This window comes from Lepidochelys kempii, chromosome 28 (genome assembly GCF_965140265.1).
Source record: "Lepidochelys kempii isolate rLepKem1 chromosome 28, rLepKem1.hap2, whole genome shotgun sequence".
NCBI classification, from domain to species: Eukaryota; Metazoa; Chordata; order Testudines; family Cheloniidae; genus Lepidochelys; species Lepidochelys kempii.
In genome coordinates this window covers 6,236,383-6,249,768 of record NC_133283.1, presented here as the reverse complement: position 1 = coordinate 6,249,768, position 13,386 = coordinate 6,236,383, and the positions used below count along the sequence as shown (strand labels likewise).

At 43.2% G+C, this 13,386-nt stretch overlaps 1 non-coding gene across 1 annotated transcript; it reads right to left on the bottom strand.

Moving 5' to 3' along the window:
* Positions 1-12,966: 12,966 nt before the first annotated feature.
* TRNAC-GCA (transfer RNA cysteine (anticodon GCA)) lies at positions 12,967-13,038 on the bottom strand. Its single transcript has one exon. It is a non-coding gene; the product is annotated as a tRNA-Cys (tRNA).
* Positions 13,039-13,386: the final 348 nt, after the last annotated feature.

Sequence of the window (13,386 nt, the reverse complement as noted above, 5' to 3'; positions counted from 1 at the left end):
CACACCAATATTTACAATAACTGAGGTTTTTTACCAATATTCCCCCTTTCGCAATTCTCCACCAAAATGTTGTACCAATAAAATAAAAACCAGCAGGATCTTATTAAAGGGAAAAAGGCAAAATACCACATTTATTGTGAATACAGAAAGAATCATAGTAAGCAGTTAGTTATAGTTATAACATTCCATTCAATCTCAAATTTATTCTCACATTCATTCATTCATTCATTCATACACACACACACACACACAGGTTCTGCAAGGTTGTTATCATAGTTACCAGCCTTAGAGTTGCTCATGCCAAGCCACTGGCCAGGTGGCCTGGACATGAGGAGGGAGCAGGGCCTTGTCAGATGCTCATCTGATGCTCCTGGAAGTTGGTTTGCAGAATCAGACCCCAAAGTTCTCACTTTTTAGAGTCTATTTTTATAGGAATTTCTTCCTATGCCAGTCTATGGGAATTGCTTCATCATGCTGTTGCTGAATCAATCAGCAGATAGCACATTCCTGACGGCTCCAAGATGTTATCTTGTTCTTTGGTTCTCCCATCCTTGAGGCTGTTGGGTGGATTCCAGTCTGCCCTCCGGGGGGCGGGGGGTCCTCTGGTTATTTCCACTTGACGCCTTCTTCAGCCGATGGACACTGGATTCTTAGGCTGGCACCTCCCTGATCATTCAGTTATTATCCACACCAAGCATCCATCTACATACATCCTCTATCTCTATTTTAATCACAATTGTTAATACAACAAAAGGGCGGGGAGTCTCTGGGTGCTGTTTCTGTTGTTAGAGTATTGCTTTGAGTCTCTCTCTGTGTGAACTGCTTTGAGAACAGACTCTGTCTTAGAATGTACTAACACAGTTAGCAGCTTGCAAGTTTCACACATAGAGGGAGAGAAAGAGTACCAAAAACCAAGAGACCTCTTAATTAGTAATACCCTGGAATTTAAACTCTGGGGAACCAAACTCATTTGTGATTTTAATACAGAACTTCTTTAATATGATCCAACATAATCCCCCTTTTGACACTAAGATTTATAATCGTCAGTGTCACTTTCTATATAGCCTATTCAAGAGAAAGTACTGTGAGGCAATTTGAGTTTGAGATTCCAATTCATGCCACATACATGATCCTAGTGATGTATCTTTACTACAAGGTTCTGGGGCAACAGGCAAGGTGAGGCACACCCACTTTTGAGGAGTCCATTCGGTACAACCTCTAGTGTCCAATAGCTTCCCTCCCTCCCCAGCCCACTGGCTCAAGGTCCAGGGTAGCCAAAAGGATCCCATGTGTAATATGGGGAGTGGGTTAACCTTCAATACCTTTGCCTCCAGGGACTGTTGGTGTGCAATTTTGACAACAATTTCTCCCATTAACAAGTCTGGTTTACAATAGTGGAAACATATTGCATCCATTCATATTGATAAGTGTCAAACAATGATCTCTTTCTTTTTTAACAAACGCATCAAACCCTTAATATTTCCCAATATGACCCAGAACATTTTGTGTTCCAAAGTAGCTAGTGCAAGTATCTGCATTTCAGTGCATCCCATAGCTATGGCTGTGTAGTTTCCTATTTCTAATATTTTTTTTTTCTTATGGATAAGCCATGTGGTAGTATTAAGCCATTACTAAAGATTCCATTGGCCTTTTAGGTTACCCAGACCAATTTGGACCAAGTCTACATTGGCATGTACTTGTTTTTGTATTAGGCTGTCCTGTAGCTGGGACAGAAAGCTTAATTTATTTTTAAGTTCCTGCAGGTCTTCAGTATTTTTTTTTAAACACACAACAGTGCTAGCAACAACACAAAACACAAGACAAAACATAGAACACAGAACACAATTTCTATTGTGACAGTAGATTCATGGTATTGGGTTGCTTTTCAGCTGGCAGCTTTTCCTGATTTTCTGAAAGACAAAAAAACATGTTTCTACCCCTTTTGGGGTGGCAGATTATTGCTTAAAATATTTCTTTTACAAATACCCTTGCTGATTGCAGGCAAAACAGAGAAATTGCCCCCATATTTTCCTGTTTTTGTTCTATAGGCAGGCCAGGTTTCAAAGGCTTTTATCTTTTAAGGGTTATGGGGAAATTATCCCACTGTTTAGTCATTAAATCCCTGAGTTTTCCTTCTTATACAGCAGACCAAGTTTATAATGTTTTTCCTGCTGTGTTAAGCTTTAAGTTTTATTTACAGGTAATAACTGAGAAGCATCATTACCATACGACCTTAAAGGATTTTTCCAAAAATCATACACACTATACGTTGTTACAGGGATACTTATTATCATTAAATTTATTAAAATTATCTTGTTATCCCATGCCTTTTATTTAGACAATTTGTTTGCTGACCAGGTATGTCCTTTATCTACAGCTCCTTTGTGCTGCTAGTTCTTTCCTTCCTTTATCATTTAGGTAATTTGCATTTTCACAGAAACTTCCTGCTTTTGGATTTAAAGCCATCAGCAGCTCAGAGACTCTATCTTAAAAGGGACACAATCAACTTTCACCAGAGTTTTGATTACTTTTAACTTCTGCTTCCAAAACACACAGCAATCTGAAAAAGAAAACCCAACCTATTGTGGCTCCCTTTGGAGCCCTAATAGCATTTTAATTAAGTAGCATGGTATGTTTGCATTTCTTTTGCCCCTTCTACAATATATCCTGCACATGTTCTGGGGCAAATGCACATTCCTACACAAATGCACATTCCTCACAGTAGGTCCCCTGCTACCTTCTCGGAGGCCAGCAGGTCTGGTTTAATCTGTTTTTCCTGCTACCTTCTCGGAGGCCAGCAGGTCCCCTGCTACCTTCTCGGAGGCCAGCAGGTCTGGTTTAATCTGTTTTCCCTACTACCTTCTCGGAGGCCAGCAGGTCTCCTGCTACCTTCTCGGAGGCCAGCAGGTCTGGTTTAATCTGTTTTTCCTGCTACCTTCTCGGAGGCCAGCAGGTCCCCTGCTACCTTCTCGGAGGCCAGCAGGTCTGGTTTAATCTGTTTTTCCTGCTACCTTCTCGGAGGCCAGCAGGTCCCCTGCTACCTTCTCGGAGGCCAGCAGGTCTGGTTAACCTAATAGAAATGCCTAGCTCACTAGAGCTGGCGGTGTGCACACCAATATTTACAATAACTGAGGTTTTTTACCAATATTCCCCCTTTCGCAATTCTCCACCAAAATGTTGTACCAATAAAATAAAAACCAGCAGGATCTTATTAAAGGGAAAAAGGCAAAATACCACATTTATTGTGAATACAGAAAGAATCATAGTAAGCAGTTAGTTATAGTTATAACATTCCATTCAATCTCAAATTTATTCTCACATTCATTCATTCATTCATTCATACACACACACACACACACAGGTTCTGCAAGGTTGTTATCATAGTTACCAGCCTTAGAGTTGCTCATGCCAAGCCACTGGCCAGGTGGCCTGGACATGAGGAGGGAGCAGGGCCTTGTCAGATGCTCATCTGATGCTCCTGGAAGTTGGTTTGCAGAATCAGACCCCAAAGTTCTCACTTTTTAGAGTCTATTTTTATAGGAATTTCTTCCTATGCCAGTCTATGGGAATTGCTTCATCATGCTGTTGCTGAATCAATCAGCAGATAGCACATTCCTGACGGCTCCAAGATGTTATCTTGTTCTTTGGTTCTCCCATCCTTGAGGCTGTTGGGTGGATTCCAGTCTGCCCTCCGGGGGGCGGGGGGTCCTCTGGTTATTTCCACTTGACGCCTTCTTCAGCCGATGGACACTGGATTCTTAGGCTGGCACCTCCCTGATCATTCAGTTATTATCCACACCAAGCATCCATCTACATACATCCTCTATCTCTATTTTAATCACAATTGTTAATACAACAAAAGGGCGGGGAGTCTCTGGGTGCTGTTTCTGTTGTTAGAGTATTGCTTTGAGTCTCTCTCTGTGTGAACTGCTTTGAGAACAGACTCTGTCTTAGAATGTACTAACACAGTTAGCAGCTTGCAAGTTTCACACATAGAGGGAGAGAAAGAGTACCAAAAACCAAGAGACCTCTTAATTAGTAATACCCTGGAATTTAAACTCTGGGGAACCAAACTCATTTGTGATTTTAATACAGAACTTCTTTAATATGATCCAACAAACCAACATGGTCGTTCTTATGTTTCTGTCCCCTACCTCCCCCCGAGTAGTATATGAAAGGTGACTAATCCTGTAAAGTTTAGTTGATGTAATTTACCCTCTTTGGATTAAGGAGTTCTAAAGTAAAACCTCACTCAAAAGGAGTTGGTGTATGACAGTATGTAGGAGAAATAGTGTATATCAAAATAAAGACCTAGTATAGACTTTAATTATTTCAAATGGAATTTTTTGATAAGCTTTGAAAATAATGTTTCTGTTCAGGAAAAAATTACATAAGGAGACATGTTGTGTAACCTTTTACCCAGTTATACTGTAACAGCTGATGTGTTCCCTGGTTCTCTTGTTTGCAAACGAAAGATGTTATGCCATCCGTCAGGAGGTGTCTTAATTTAAAATGGTGATGGGTACAAGATAGCAGATTTTCTGTTTAAGTTTTTTGTTTGTTTTTTCATGGGTGCCAAGGCCCTTTTCAGTTTGAGGAGTCCAGTTATTAGAGCCCGTCCATTTAACCCTCAGACTAGGCTATGGAAACTTCTTCAGAACTTTCGTTTTTCATTTTTGATACATATGGGGTCCTCACATCCATGCTGCATGTGGTTTTCTACAATGAGTAAGAAAACTTCTAGGTGAAGTGAGACTTTAGCAAAGTGACTTTGGCCCAAAGTGTTCCTCGTTTCAAGTGGCTCAGGACACGTTGTTTCCAAGGAGTTTTCACACTTGGTTTGCCTGGAAACCTCAGGGAATCACTGTAAAGTGGGGTAAGTGGGAATCAGCAATTGTAAAGATCAAGATAAAGGTGGAAGTCCTTCACCTTTGAGGTCAAACAGCTGTCTAACAGAGACTGATGTACCCTGACCCCAAGACTGATCCCCTCTGGGGAAGGAATTCACATCATCAACAGGCTATGACAGCCTTGACCAGTCTGCCTGTACCTTAAAAAAAAAAAAAAAAAAAAGCACACTAGCTTGGCATGCTAGTCCAGCTATGCTACTGCCTGGTTCCTTCACTGCAGCTACATCTCTACTCCGCTCCTTGGACATTCTAGTAATGTACTGTTCCTTTTTCTGTTTTTTGTCTTTTGTTTTTATTTGCTGGAAGACATTCCAGCCTTTCTGTTATATTAGAGCGTAACGTGTGGTTCAGTCCGTACGTTTTTCTGTGAGCACCAGTAAAATCCACATCGGGAAGATTCTACAAAGATAGTTCCCCAAATCTAAATAACCTTAAGACTGTCCTCAGAAATCAGTGAATGTTCCTTATCTGTGAAAGCGTTAAAAAAAAGCTAAGCTGTCAGATATGAATTGTTCAATGAGAGCTTTTTAAACCTCCACTTATTAACGTGTCAGCAAGGTCTGGAGGGGTAGGGGGACAGGGAGAGAGTAAGAAGAGAATTAGCCAAATAATACAAAAGCTAAGGAGGAAGCTTTACATGGCTTTGAGGTTGCAGCTTAGATGTAAGCACTAATTTGGTTTCAGTATTGAAAAATTCAACTGGCTAAATCTGGATTGCATTGCTTGGGTAAAGTTCTCTGGGTAGTATAAATAACTGCACAATCACCTATGACCAGGGTCTGAGGGGAGCCACACTAAGGTCACTCAGTCAGGGCAAACTCCAAAGAATGGGGCAGACAATCCCCAAAACTGGTGGATATTCCAAAACTTAGATTTACCAAGCCAGCACAAAACAGCACTTACAATATCTTATTGGTAACATAGAAGCCAAAACACAGTTCCCTTAAAGCAACTCAGCCTTAGGCCTCCACCACGCACTCAAGTCAAATATGATGAGGATTACTGAAAATCTTATTCATCATATCAGAAAGTTCTACCAATCCAAAAGGATTGGATACATTACCTCCCAAGTAAATAAATATTTTGTCTCTTACCCAAATACATGCTTACCGCCAATTCTTACTAACTAAACTAAAATTTATTAAAAAAGAAGAGAGTGAGTATTGCTTAAAAGATCAATATAGATACAGACACGAGTACAGTTCTGAGATCAGTTTCATAGTAGAGATGGTGAGCTTTGTAGTTGCAAAGAGTTCTTAGAATTAGTCCATAGATTCAGTCCAGTGTTCGCATCCAGGGTGGTCCAGGTAGGATTGGAGATCTCAGTCTTACAACTTAAGCTTCCCCTGCATAAAGCATTAAGCAGATCTGAGATAAAAAGGATCAGGACCCAAAAGACTTTTATACTGTTCCAGGCCTTCTCTTGACAGCTTGGAGTCCTTAGGCAACCAATCAGCAATCATCAAGACTTTGAAGTAGACCTGTTTTTGAAGCATCACCAGTACTTAGCTACATGGATTAACATAAGGCAATTGCCTGTTGTCAAAGTTCCTTCCCTACTCTGAACTCTAGGGTACAGATGTGGGGACCTGTATGAAAGACCCCCTAAGCTTATTCTTACTAGCTTAGGTTAAAAACTTCCCCAAGGTACAAACTTTGCCTTGTCCTTGAACCGTATGCTGTGACCACCAAGCATTTTAACAAAGAACAGGGAAAGAGCCCACTTGGAGACATCTTCCCCCAAAATATCTCCCCAAACCCTACACCCCCTTTCCTGGGGAAGGCTTGATAAAAATCCTCACCAATTTGTACAGGTGAACACAGACCCAAACCCTTGACTCTTGGATCTTAAGAACAATGAAAAATCAATCAGGTTCTTAAAAGAAGAATTTTAATTAAAAGGTAAAAGAATCACGTCTGTAAAGTCAGGATGGTAAATACCTTACAGGGAAATCAGATTCAAAACATAGAGAATCCCTCTAGGCAAAACCTTAAGTTACAAAAAGACACAAAAACAGGAATATACATTCCATCCAGCACAGCTTATTTTACCAGCCATTAAACAAAAGGAAATCTAACACATTTCTAGCTAGATTACTTACTACCTAACAGTTGTAAGGCTGCATTCCTGATCTGTTCCCGGCAAAAGCATCACACAGACAGACGAACCCTTTGTTTCCCCCTGTGACGCAGCAGGGAGAGGGAGTGGTGACCTGGGAATGTGGCAGGAGAGTTTCACTGGGAGTTTCACTAGACCCCAGCCCTGGGGTTCCCTGCGTTCCACCACCCAGCACAAAACTGAAACCAAAAAAACCCTCCAGCAGGCTCCCTCCTGCAGCCTTTGTCCAGTTTCCCGGGCAGAGGTGTTACCTCCCGCCCCCCCTCCTGGCTCAGGTTACAGGCTCTCAGGTCTCCCATCCCCAGTGAAACACCCCTACCACATTCCCAGGTCACCACTCCCCCTCCCTGCTGCGTCACACCCCCCCTCCAGATTTGAAAGTATCTTGTCTCCTCATTGGTCATTTTGGTCAGGTACCAGCAAGATTATCTTAGCTTCTTAACCCTTTTTAGGTGAAAGGGTTTTGCCTCTGGCCAGGAGGGATTTTATAGTTCTGTATACAGAAAGGTGCTTACCCTTCCCTTTATATTTATGACACGCCCCCCAAATCACAGATAGGCTGAAACACGGGCTGTGATTTCTTCCTGGAGCTCTAGGAGAAAACAGAGTTAATAAGGCACATGCACCTCTAAATATACTATGAACTGTATAAAGACTAACTATTTTCCACATCTCAAGGATGATTTTAACCAGTTGATTCTGGGAAATTTTCACGGGAGAGTGCACCAGCCACTTTGTTAGAAGCTCCTGAAATGTGTTGTATGTCAAAATCAAAATCCTGGAGAGCTAAACTCCACCGAATAAGTTTTTTGTTATTTCCCTTGGCAGTATGAAGCCACTGTAGCGCAGCATGGTCGGTTTGCAGGTGGAAACGCCATCCCCAAACATGGGCATAGCCTTTCCAGAGCATAGACAATGGCGTAACATTCCTTTTCACTGATTGACCAGTGGCTTTCCCTCTCAGACAGCTTCTTGCTGAGAAACACTACAAGGTGGAATTCTTGATCCGGTCTTTCCTGCATTACGACTGCTTCCACGCCACGCTCGGACACATCTGTGGTTACTAGGAACGGTTTGTCAAAGTCTGAGGCCCTTAGCACAGGGTCAGACATGAGTGTCGCTTTAAGCTGGTTAAAGGCCTTCTGACACTCTTCAGTCCACTGAACTACATTTGGCTGTTTCTTTTTGGTTAGGTCTGTCAGTGGGGCAGCGATTTGGCTGTATTGCGGTACAAATTGCCTGTAATATCCGGCCAAGCCTAAGAAGGACTGGACCCGTTTCTTTGACTTTGGGACAGGCCACTTTTGGATGGCATCCACTTTGGCCTGTAGGGGGCTGATAGTTCCTTGACCCACCTGGTGGCCAAGGTAAGTCCCTCTGTTTAGGCCTATTTGACACTTCTGAGCCTTAACAGTTAGTCCTGCCTCCCTTATGTGCTCGAAGACTTTTTGTAGATGTTCCAGGTGTTCTGCTCAGGAATCCAAAAATATGGCCACATTGTCTAGGTAGGCGACTGCATATTCTCCCAATCCCGCTAGGAGACCATCTACAAGTTTTTGGAAGGTGGCGGGTGCATTCCTCAGCCCGAAAGGGAGCACATTAAATTCATACAGCCCGACACGTGTGGTGAAGGTTGACCTTTCCTAGGGGTACCTGCCAGTACCCCTTAGTTAAATCCAAGGTAGAGATGAACTGGGCCCATCCCAGTTTCTCTAATAGTTCATCTGTGCGTGGCTTTGGATAGTTGTCGGGGTGAGTTACAGCATTTAGCTTACGGTACTCCACGCAAACACGTATCTCCCCATCTGGTTTGGGAACTAGAACCACTGGAGATGCCCGTGCACTGCCAGAGGGGCGGATTACACCCATCTGTAGCACATCCTGGATCTCCCGGTCTATAGCAGTTTTAGCTTGTGGAGACACCCGGTAAGGTTGGGCTCTAATTGGGTGAGCATTCCCTGTGTCAGTGGAGTGGTATGCCCGTTCAGTCAGTCCTGGGGTGGCTGAGAACGTCGGCGCTGTTAGCCGACGGCCAAGGATGTTTGGTGAGGTGCCAGCTATGCCCGTTTATACCATCCATGACTTTAACCGCTAGGACGCACTGTCCCTTCGCGGCGGGCAGCCCGGGCTAGGCTGACGGATGCCCCAAGGTCCTAACCACCCGTGACTTTAACTGCTAGAGCTCAGAGCTCCTTCGCAGCGGGTAGCCAGGATTGACTGACAGGTGCCCCAAGAGTTTGCCCCGTGGAGGCGGCACAACTCAACGCTAGGCTCTTAGTACTCTCACCTAATGGCCAGGCTTTAGAGCCAAAACGGCTGAGGTTCTTTAATTGTGTTGGCTGCTTTACAGTAAACCAGAGAAAACAAGTCAGGCTTATGCATAAATGGTTACCAAAATTTATTAAGCTAGGTTCTAATCATGTGGTTACAAAATTGGTAGTGCCTACTTATTTAAATGTAGAGATGTTACACACACAAACAAGTTACAAAACTGAAGCCACAATCCCAAAGAAAGAAAACAAAGTATAGAGCTCTATTTCAAAATATGTGTACACTAAAGATAGGAGATCAGGTGTGGGTGCTTCTTACCTTCCTTGCATCTCTCGATTCCAGCGGTGCCAAGCCAGGATCGGTCACTCAATTCCGCGGAAAGACGAATAAGGGACAAGGCGTAGGGACCCTCTTAGCTGCAGAAGCCTTGGGAGGCTGTCACTTATCTGACCAGCAGATAGATAGTGAAAAGCACTCAAAAATCATGGTGCTGTAGGTCCCCTACTTATACCTCTGTACTCCTCTATTCTCTTTCTCCTTTCTTATGCCAAATTGAGGCTGGTCTGTCTGGGTGACACCAGCTTTTGCAAGAGTAGTTTACACTTGCAAGGGAGAGAATCAATAAGTTTCGACTACTGGACATTTCTTTTATCAGGGTAAATATTTTCCCACCTAGGATGTTGGTGTGTGTGCATCACGCTATTTAGTAGGGGCTAAGAGCCATGTCTGTCACAGGGCCTCTGCCTGCTGTGAGCTTAATCGTCGTATCTGTTCCCAGAGGCACATTGTAGCAGCACACCTGTGCTTTCACAGCTTCAAAGGCTGTGCTGGAATATATGTTAAGTGCCCTGTTCCGGCTTCCTCCTGTGTTTCCAGCAATGCTGGTCTGAGGGGGGGGGGGGCTGTCTGGCTACAGGCATGTAGCTAGTGCACAGCTCCTGGATCTGCTGTCACTGCATATGCCAAAGGGTCATGGAGAGGTTCACCTCTTCCATACCACCATCACTTTTCCCTTCATAGTAGACACCTTCAGACCACTCAGCATCATCTCCTCCCTGGGCTGTAAACTGACAAACCTTTAATTCTCTGGAATAAAAGGGCTTTGGAGAATTAATATGGTATACTTTAGGCTTTTGGTTGGAGGTGGGGAATGCTATGAGATAATTAACAGCTCCCAGGCGCTCCTGGACCGTGAATGGCCCTTCCCATGATGCTTCCATTTTATGGGCCTGGAGCACCTTTAAGACCATGACCTGGTCCCCTACTTTGAAGGAACGCTTTCTGGCATGTTTATCATACTAGGCTTTTTGCTCTTTTGGGGCATCCTTTAGGTTTTCTTAGCAAGGTCTAAAGAGGTTCGGAGGGTGTTTTGTAGGTTGGTTACAAAGTCTAGAATGTTAGTTCCTGGAGAAGGTGTAAACCCCTCCCATTGCTACTTCACCAACTGTAACGGCCCCTTAACCTCGTGGCTGTATACAAGTTCAAATGGGGAAAACCCTAAACTGGGATGGGTAAAATTTTGCTGTGCTGTAACCTGATACCTATGTTTCTCTGATAGCTATTCTCAGCCTACAGAAAAATCCTTTCCTTATACCTGCTGCTCTGTCCCCTGGGCAGAGAGACAGAATCTACAGCTGCAATCACCTTTTACAAAACCCGTTAAAATCCTGCTGTGCTTCTGGTTCACAATGATCTCAAAATGATCCCACCACTCTGCCACCATGTCAAGGTTCCTTCCCCATTCTGAACTCAAGGGTACAGATGTGGGGACCTGCATGAAAGACCCCCTAAGCTTATTCTTACCAGCTTAGGCTAAAAATTTCCCCAGGGTACAAACTTTGCCTTGTCCTTGAACCGTATGCTGCCACCACCAAGCGTTTTAACAAAGAACAGGGAAAGAGCCCACTTGGAGACGTCTTCCCCCAAAATATCCACCCAAACCCTACACCCCCTTTCCTGGGGAAGGCTTGATAAAAATCCTCACCAATTTGTACAGGTGAACACAGACCCAAACCCTTGGATCTTAAGAACAATGAAAAATCAATCAGGTTCTTAAAAGAAGAATTTTAATTAAAGAAAAGGTAAAAGAAGCACCTCTGTAAAATCAGGATGGTAAATTCCTTACAGGGAAATCAGATTCAAAACATAGAGAATCCTTCTAGGCAAAACCTTAAGTTACAAAAAGACACAAAAGCAGGAATATACATTCCATCCAGCACAGCTTATTTTACTAGCCATTAAACAAAAGGAAATCTAACGCATTTCTAGCTAGATTACTTACTAACTAACAGTTATAAGGCTGCATTCCTGATTTGTTCCCAGCTAAAGCATCACACAGACAGATGAACCCTTTGTTCCACCCGCCCCCTCCAGATTTGAAAGTATCTTGTCTCCTCATTAGTCATTTTGGTCGGGTGCCAGTGAGGTTGCCTTAGCTTCTTAACCCTTTACAGGTGAAAGGGTTTTGCCTCTGGCCAGGAGGGATTTTATAGCACTGTATACAGAAAGGTAGTTACCCTCCCCTTTATATTTATGACACCTGTTTTCACCATTCACAGGTGATTTGCTATATACATCAAAGAGAGATTAATACGGTGATATCACGATATTTACAGTTCATTTAAATGTTAAGTTCTCCTTTTGATCTCTGAATTAGCAGAATACAGCATAGATAGGAACTCTTAACCTCTAAGAATATATATGTAAACACACAAAAACAGAAACATTATATACCAGTATGTCCCTAAAAGTTGAATTTGGATCATTTATCCTGCAGGATGCTTAACCCTTTCCAGCCATGTGTCACACCACCTCTTTGCATTTCTGTTTTAAAATTTATAAGGGTTGGTTTTCTGCTGTATTAATCTGATGATTTGACAAATTGATGAGTTGATTCCAATGCAATTAATTCATTGATTGACTGATTTGACGTCAACTTTCTAGTTGTATGGTTTAATACTAATTTAGTTGAGTTGGGTTTGTAGTAGATTAGCCTTCGATGTGTATTCTTGATTGGATTAGTTCATTTTAGTAAAGTGTATAAAAGAGATATTGAGTCATATTTATTTTAATAAGAATCTTGGCTCCTTCATGCTCAGCCAGCAGCATCTGGGCCCCAAGGACAAGGCATGAGAAGAATCCAGTGGCTTTGAGCAGGAAAATAGCCACCAGGAAGCTGGTCAGAGCTGCCAGGATCCCCAGAAAGGCCACCATGCCCAGGGCCAGGAATAGCCCTAAGAAAGTGGTGGCTGCAGCAGGGACCAAAATGGCAGAGAAAAGACCCCAAAGGGTCTAAGCTGCCAAACCCAGAAGGTGGTCAACATCCCACCTAAAACCAAATCATGAGAGAGCCAGGCTAAAGCCAGGCCCAAGAAGGTGGTCCTGAGAAAGAAGTGAAGAGATTTCCATGGGGATAACTCCTGCCTCCCAACGGCTCTTTTAAGAATCACCATAGACCTTCCAGAGAGAGCCAGGTCCCTCAGGCTGTTACTTGGGGTACAGTGTGCCACGCTTAGAGGATTGGATCTGATTTCAGCTGATGGACAGGTTTGCTAGGCTTTTAGACATTATACAAGCCCCCATCCCCGCACCATTCAGTGGAACTGCTGAACATACTAGAGATGGATAAGAAAATATATTTATATTAAAAATAAAAAACAACTCCTAAGGGAGCACCTGGATTTGAACCAGGGGCCTCTTGATCTGCAGTCAAATGCTCTACTACTGAGCTATACTCCCTATGACAGCACCATATTGGAGCCAGTCATCTTGAGGATTATGAAGGTCACACCCTATTTCAAAGAGTTCCTCTTATATTCCCAGTCATGGGTGGTTTAAAAATGGGGGTTTATTAAACATTATACGTGCATGTAAAAATCACACCTCGCACAATCCCCACACCTGCTCGGTCTCACCGGACCACAACTACTGCTTACCTGGGACCACACCCTGCTCCCCAGCTCTGGGCAATTTAACCTCTCCAGCATTGCTCCAAAACCTTAAAGGCACAGGGCACGTGTAAATAGAACCCCTTACTCCCCATAGCATTAATTAAGGAACTCCCAAATAATGGCATTCTGACCAGAA